The sequence below is a fragment of the Narcine bancroftii genome, chromosome 6, assembly GCF_036971445.1.
Source record: "Narcine bancroftii isolate sNarBan1 chromosome 6, sNarBan1.hap1, whole genome shotgun sequence".
Classification (NCBI taxonomy): domain Eukaryota; kingdom Metazoa; phylum Chordata; class Chondrichthyes; order Torpediniformes; family Narcinidae; genus Narcine; species Narcine bancroftii.
Genome location: NC_091474.1, coordinates 92,569,750 through 92,578,747, shown reverse-complemented (window position 1 = coordinate 92,578,747; position 8,998 = coordinate 92,569,750).

The following is an 8,998-nucleotide window of genomic DNA, read 5'->3' as shown; positions in this document are numbered from 1 at the left end:
GTGTAAAAGGGGACTGTATGGTGACCTTCAAACACAAAGAGTGGCCTCTAAAGTCACAGCTACTGATTGTAGAGAGGAGAGTTAAGCCAATATTCAGTCTGAGAGCTTGACCTGTTGAAAAGTTTTCTTAATGGCTTCACAGACTGAAGATAAGCGCACAACACTCATGGAAGAAGGGATAACGGGACTGGAGAAGTGATACCTCGATGGACAGAGAGGATCAACCTCATTACATGAGGTGAATGACAAACTGGGAAATGAGTTGGCAAATTAGATGCCTTCTTACGCCAGCTAGAAGACAAAAATAGAGTTACAGGAATGTCTGGAACTTGCTGAACTGAAACTGCAGTAAACAATGAAGTGAGAAGAAACATTACCAGAAGTAGAATCTGAACTTGTTCAGAAAATTACAGCTGAAGATCCGCACTGCAAGATAGGAGAACGCTTGAGACATTTAGCGACTGAGAAACTTCAGCTGCATCCAAAAGCTACATTAGAGGATTAGAATCTATCCATACAAGAATTTGAACTCTTTGCAAGTTGCTTTCTTAAGATTGTAAAATGCAAACCATCTTCTGCCAACTCTAAAGCTTAAAGGAGCCGCCAGATTAGCAGAAGAAGAACTGGCAGCTCTGTCGCCCACTACAGTGACTGTGGCCAAGATTGTGAAGCTTGGAATAAGACTCACAGAGTAGTCTAATGGATATGTTGAAGCCCGAGATCAATTGCTATTGGCAAAACAGGAAAATAAAAGAGCGTATAAATATTTGGATGAAATTGCGAGTAAGAATCTGCTGCAAATCTCTTGGCTAAATTGAAAGATACTGTGAAGGAAATTTGCCGTTTACAAAAACACCCTGATGAGGCTTCATTACTCAACAGGGAGAATCAGAGATACAAAATTCAAGGGTCAGATCTTTCACAGAATAAGGATGGAACTAAAAGATGCGCGAGGAAATCGTATTATATGAGAAGATGAAGTTAGTTCTGATGACACAAGCAGTTCCTCTGAAGTGATTTCTCAGCATATGGTGGCCTTACATAACGTTAAGGAACTGCAACTGTAAAATCAACATCAAGCAGGAACGGAAAAATAATGGAAATATTTTATGTTTTAGAAATGTTGTCTTATAATGTGTTCAAAAAAAGAAGCAGAAATGAATAAGAAGGAAAGGTGATGATGAGGAAACGGAAAGGAAAGATAAACAAAGTATGAAATGGCTATGTTGAACTATATGACTTTAAATATTAATGGAATACATAACCAAATCAAAAGGAAAAAACTGCTAAATTTATTGAAAAAAGAAAAAAATTGATATAGCATTCGTACAAGAAACACACTTAACTGAAGTGGAACACAAGAAATTAAAGAGAGATTGGATAGGACATGTAACAGCAATGTCATATAATTCAAAAGCTAGAGGAGTAGCTATGTTAATCAGTAAAAATGTACCAATCAAAATAGAAGAGGAAATAATAGACCCAGCAGGGAGATATGTAATGATAAAATGTCAGATATATTCGGAGTTTTGGAATTTACTCAATGTATATTCACCTAATGAAGAAGATCAAAAATTTATGCAAGATATCTTTTTGAAGATAGCAGACACGCAAGGGAACATACTAATAGGAGGGGATTTCAACCTTAATTTGGATTCAAACATGGATAAAACTGGGAAAAAAATTAACAGAAAGAACAAAGTAACCAAATTTATAATTAAATCGATGCAAGAATGCAACTTTTGGATATATGGAGCAAACAACACCCAAAGGAAAAGGAATATTCATATTATTCGGGTAGACATAAAACATACTCAAGAATAGACCTATTCCTGTTATCAGCTCGCATGCAAGAGTTAGGAAAATGGAATATAAAGCTAGACTATTATCGGACCACTCACCCCTGTTATTGACAATAGAGTTAGATGACATCCCACCAAGAATGTATAGATGGAGATTAAGTTCCATGCTACTTAAAAGGCAGGAGTTTAGAGAATTCATTGAACAACAAATTAAAATGTACTTTGAAATAAATATGGAATCATTGAAAGATAAGTTTATACTATGGGACGCACTGAAAGCATTCATCAGAGAGCAAATAATAAGTTATGTAACTAAGATGAAGAAGGAGTACAATCAGGAAACAGAGCAGTTGGAAAGGGAAATAGCAAATATAGAAAAAGAATTAGCAATAAAGGAAGACAACTAAAAGAAGAGAATTGGCAGATAAAAAAATAAAATATGAAACACTACAAACATATAAGGTGGAGAAGAACATAATGAAGACAAAACAGAAATATTATGAACTAGGAGAAAAAACGCGTAAAATTCTAGCGTGGCAGTTTAAGACAGAACAAACAAAGAGAATGGTATTGGCATTAAGGAAAAAAGACAAGCAAATCACATATAATCCAACAGAGATTAATGAAAACTTCAGAGAATTCTATGAACAATTATATCAAACTGAAAACGAAGGGAAAGAAGACAAAATAGATGAATTTTTAACTAAAATTGAACTACTGAAATTACAAACAGAGGAACAAAATAAATGAACAAAACCATTTGAAATAGAAGAAATACAGGAGATAATAAAAAAACTACCGAATAATAAAACACCAGGAGAGGATGGATTCCCAATAGAATTCTATAAAACATTTAAAGATTTATTAATTCCTCCCCTCCTGGAAGTAATCAACCAGATTGATAAAACACAAAGCTTACCAGATTCATGCAAAACAGCAATAATTACAGTAATACCAAAGACAGGGAAAGATCCACTCGCACCAGCGTCATATAGACCAATATCTTTACTTAACACAGATTATAAGATAATAGCTAAACTATTAGCAAACAGATTAGCCGACTATGTACCAAAAATAGTAAATCTAGACCAAACTGGATTTATTAAAAAAAGACAAACAGACAATATCTGTAAATGTATTAACTTAATTCATGCAGAAGAAAGAAATAAAGCTCCAACAGTAGCGGTTGCTTTAGACGCAGAGAAGGCCTTTGACAGAGTAGAATGGAATTATTTATTCAAAGTACTGCAATAATTCAGCTTACCAGAAATATATTAATTGGATTAAAGCATTATATAAGGGGCCATTGGCGAAAGTGACAATAAATGGATATATATCAAAACAATTTAACTTAAGCAGATCAACAAGGCAGGGATGCCCACTATCTCTCTTATTGTTCCATTAGCCATAGAACCACTAGCAGAACTGATAAGAACAGAAAATAAAATAAAAGGGATAAAAATAAAAGACAAGGAATATAAAATCAGTCTATTTGCAGATGACGTTATAGCATACTTGTTAGAACGAGAAATATCAATAAAAGAATTACACAGGAAATTGAAGGAATATGGAGAAGTGTCGGGATACAAGATTAACGCAAATAAAAGTGAAGCAATGCCAATGAATAATGCGGATTTCTCAAAATTTAAGAAAGAATCACCATTCAGATGGCAAACGCAAGCAATGCGATACCTAGGTATACAATAAAAACCTCAGCCATCTATATAAACTCAATTGTTATCCACTAATGAAAAAATTACAAGACGACTTAGAGCATAGGAAAGACTTACCACTAACACTGATAGGAAGGATAAACTGTATTAAAATGAACATTTTCCCAAGGATACAATACCTATTTCAGACATTACCAATACGCTTAACAGAAAAATTCTTCAAGGAGTTAAAGAAAATAATAAGGAAATTTTTATGGAAAGGAGGGAAACCGACAATAGCACTAGATAAATTAACAGAATGGTATAAACAAGGAGGCTTACAACGACCAAACTTTAAAAATTATTATAGAGCCGCACAATTAAGATACCTATCAGATTTTTATCAAACAAGGGAAAAGCCAGATTGGACTAGATTAGAACTAGATAAAATAGGGGAGAAGATACCTGAACATATATTATATAAATGGGATGAAAAATTGGTACAACGTAGGAATTCTCCAGTATTGCATCATCTGCTCAACATTTGGAAGAAGATTCACGTAGAAAGGAATAAAACAAATTACCAACTACCAAAACTAATACTGACTCAAAATCAGCTAATTCCTTTTACAATAGCTAACCTTTCCTTTAGAGAATGGGAGAAAAAAGGGATCAAAAGAATAGAAAATTGTTTTTCGGGAAATAAATTATTATCCTTTGAACAAATGAAGGATAAATATAATATAACTCATGATACAGTGTTGGCATACTAACAACTGCAATCCTACTTGAAGGACAAATTGGGAGGCAGTCTGAGGTTACCAGAGGGAAGTAATTTTGAATATGTGAGTACAGACACAATGATAATCAAAAAATTTGTAACAAACGTATAATAAACTACAAGAAAAGGAGAATGAGGAAACAAATGGTAAAACTAAACAAAAATGGGAACAAGATCTAAACATAAAGATAAAGAATGAAACATGGGAGAAGTTATGCTCCAGAACTATGAGAAATACAATAAACACGAGGTTATGTATGATACAATATAACTGAATAAACAGGCTATACATTACACCTCAAAAGTTAAATAAATGGGACCCAACAGTATCTGACAGATGTTTTCACTGTAAAAAGGAAATGGGAACAACAATTCATGCAATTTGGACATGTGAGAAAGTGAAAAAATTTTGGGAAGATCTAAACCAGATATTAAATAAAATCACAAAAAGCAATATACCAAAAAACCCAGAGATCTTCCTCCTAAGTAATATAAGAAATAAAGAATTTGGACTCGATTTGGATGGAGCACAAAAAAGATTTGTTATGATAGCCCTAGCTATAGCAAAAAAATGTATTATGTCAACCTGGAAATTAGAAGATAACTTGAGAATACAACAATGGTATATAGAAATGAATAAATGTATTCCATTAGAAAAAATAACCTATAATTTAAGAAATAACATTACAATATTTGAACAAATATGGGAGCCATACATGAAACACAATAGAGAAAACTTACCATGGACATCTACCACCTAAAATGACAGAAGGAGAAGAGAATGAAAAGAACTGACTTAGTGGAATTTCTTGTTTATTTTTGTTGAGTGACATTGTTTGATGGGTTTAATGTATCTTATATTCTGAACTTTAAATAAATGGGAGGGGAGGTGAGGGAGGGAGGGAGGGAAGAGGGAAGGGGGGAGAAAATGACACTATATATTTAAGAAAGAAAATGTATGTATCTTGATCAATATGGTTTATAGTGTGAAAAATAATTTTTTTTTTAAAAAAAATCAGGAACGGAAACCACTTCACAGATTTCTGAACTTCAGCCGAGTTGGGCTAATGCCCTGAAATGAACTTGAATAACTTCATGAAAGCCAGGAGTCATCAGGTTCAACTGACTGGCCATGGAATGTAGATACTTATGTAGACATAGGTTTTCATTTTAAAAAAGGGGGAAGATGTTTTATTATGCATGTAAATAAGATCTTTATTTACCAGTAGGCAATCCACATGGTTGAGCAGAGACCAGGTGGCATAAGGCAGGAGTCGCCGGTGTTGCCGTTGTAATTTGGTTGAAGTAGCTCAAGGAAAATAAAGTTGGTTAAGTGTTAAACCCACGTAAAGTCATTCCTCTTGAAAGAACAAGCATAACACCCACAGTCGGTCTTGATCAGTCTCCACAAACAATATCATTTCTTCCCCACTCACAGATGGCTACTGGACTGCAATAAAGCTGGGATTATCTCATTCTAAACCATGAAGAATATGCAGTATCCAAAAATCAGGGATTATCCACCTCATCCCCCAATTCCCTCAGCATCCCACTTATCTTGGAGGAGACAGGCAGGGTCTGAACCAACGGAATAGATAACACTATATTTATACTTATCATGGCCATTATAGGTGTTCAGCTCAACTTCCCACCAGATCTACAAATTCTCCACAAAATCTATTAAGGTGAAATATTTGAAAATCTCTGCACAAGGGAATATCGCATCTCTTCTTAAATGACTGGTCTTGGATTCTGCAACCAACGGAAAGAACCTCTCAACATTTACTCAGGCTCACAATCTGTAGATTTCATTGACACCATGTCTCAGATTGAAGCTGCCGTGAATACCAGCGAATCATACTCAATGCTCAGTAGACTCTTCATCCCCAGAATCAGTCTGGTGAATCTTCACTGCTCTAACTTCAGAGCAAGGTTTTCCTTTTATGTGTGGACCCACTGCAATCTGCCTACCATCACAAATGCTCCACAACGGATGCAATCTCACTGGCTCTCCACTCAGCCTGGACCACAGCAATACCTTCATCAAGCTGTTTTTCATCGATTACAGCTCGGCTTTCAACACCATCATCCCCTCAGTACTGGTCAGCAAGCATCAAAACCTGAGCCTCTGCAACTCGATCCTTGACTTCTTCATTGGAAGACTACAGCCACTGTGGTTTGGTAACAAGATCTCCTCAATGACAATCAACACAGACGCACCTTAACTTTGTGTGCTTACTCCAATGTTCTACTCTCTCTACACCCATGACTGTGGGGCGAGGCACAATTCAAATGCCATCTACAAATTTGTCCATGACACCATGGCTGTTGGCAGAATCACAGATGACAATGGGGAAACTGGTTGAGTGGTGTCAAATGACAAACTTGCACTCAACATCAGTAAAATAAAGGAATTGATTGTGGACTTCAGAAAGAGGAAGCCAGGAGAACACAAACCATTTCTCATCAAAGGAAAGGGCAAGAAACTTTACATTCCTGGGTGCCACCATTTCTGAAGACTTGTCATGGGATGTCACTAGAATTACAACGTCTTGCTAGCAGCAATATTTCATTCAGATTTTGAGGAGATTTAATACGTCACCGAAGACTCTTGCAAATTTTTACAGGTCTTCTGTGGAAAGCATTCTGGCTGGTTACATCACTGCCTGGTATGGAGGTGCCAATGCACAGAGGATTGTAAACTCAGCTAGAGGCATCATGGACATCAGTCTCCACTCCATTAATGACATTAAGAGGGTGTTCCTTAAGAAAGCAGCCTCTATCCCAGTGGTTCTCAATCTTTTTCTTTCCACTCACATATCACTTTGAGTAATCCCTATGCCATCGGTGCTCTGTGATTACTCAAGGCGGGATGTGAGTGGGAAGGGAAGGTTGAGAACCACTGCTCTAGACCCAATTGTTAGTGAAATATTTTGCTTGAGAAAAATTGTCATTGGCCCATATCCTTTGGAGTGATGGAACCATGCACATAACAAGTCAATGAGGGACAATTAAAACAGTGGTTTTCAACCATTTTCTTTCCACCCCTTATGCAATCCCTTACTAATCACAGAATACTTAGTAGTATGAGAGTGGAAAGAAAAAGGTTGAGAACCACTGCTTTATCCTCAAGGACCCTCAGCACCTTTCCACACTGCTACCTGCAGAAGGAAGTACAGGAGCCTGAAGACAAACACCCAATGTTACAAAAACAGCTTCTTTCCCTCCGCCATTAGATTTTTGAACGGACAATCAACCAATGGACACTACCATGTATTCTCTTTTTTTGCACTACTTATTTTTAAAAATATCTTGTACTTTGATCATTATAATTTTGTACCTTGTTCTGCACCATACTGGGCCTGCAAAACAATACACATGTTCACAGCAATAATCCTGATTGTGAGGTGACCTAGATTGCTCACAGTAGTCTAATGAAGTCTTGTGAAAGTCATGCACATTCTTAACAAGTCTGTATTTGCATTTCAAATCTCTCCAACTAGTCTGAATCAATAGCTTGCTAAATGTTCCTGGATGCCATAATAGAAAGTCGCATTGCTGTGCATTTACCAATTTGTGCAGTGATAAAGCAGACATTATTTCTATTGGAAGTTAACAGTTCCCCTGAACCAGCACACCCAGGTCACTGCATACGTTGCTCCAATTAGTATTCTGGCCAAGAAATACAATCACATGCTGGTTTATTTCAGTGCACATTGATTAAAACAATCATATTTATATTTCTTAGCTATTGCACATCAAGTTTATCACTTTTGAAAGATGAGCAGCAAGAGATTTCTCACCGAGATGTTGTTTCCCCCACTTATCTTTTACGTTTCGGCTCAGGCCCCAACCTGACTGTTGGCCTTAATGTCTGAACCTTTAGCTTCTTTCACACTGGCTAAAGAGTAAATTGGCTGTTCAACGAACGGTTAAAGAAACCATTTTTTGCTGTTCTCTGCACCTTTTCACACTCCCCACCAGGCATCCCAGAGGGGCACCTACCCTCACTAATTTGTCCCAGGATAACCCCTGTCCCTTTCACACTGGGCTAACCAGCGGACAGGCCTCAGATGGCCCCCTTGGAATGATATGCCCCATCTAGGCAGTCCATCCCTGGGGTTATTGGCGTTCCGATTCGTGAGCGTTCACACTGGCACATTAACCGGAAGATTGGGGGCTAATTACTGGGATCAGGTGAAAGGGGCTTATAACTCTTAAACCCCTGCTCCAACCTCCCCCCCCCCCCCAATCCTGGATCCCTGATGTCTAAAATGGCCATTCAACATGTTCCATGTTGCTGGTTATAACAGCACGACGACTTCTGGCCGTTTTCTTGGTCTTAAAGCTGCATGCAGAGCTTTATCACCCCACCCTGACAACAGATGGAGCACTGACTATTTCTATCCAGCCGCTGGTTGTCCTCTCAAAGATAAACTGGCTTTGTATCAGCAAAATTAGATGTACTTTAATTTTTTCAATCCACGTTAACAGCGCGCAGCTGAAGGCTCTACACTGATCCAATTATTGGATGAATTAACAAAATGGTGGGGAAAAAAATCAATGAAATGTACAAGATTTCACCAGGAGAGAAACCACAGGGAAAAGTGGTCAAACTGGTGTTTGCAAAAAGAGCAGAGGGGGAGATATAGAGATAAAGCTTCCTGAATTTGTCCATCAATCTTGGCAAATCTTCCCACATTCTGGTCAATGTTTACCTTGCTAGTCAGCGCCCTGGGTCCGTAGGCTGGGTGTGGCCATCT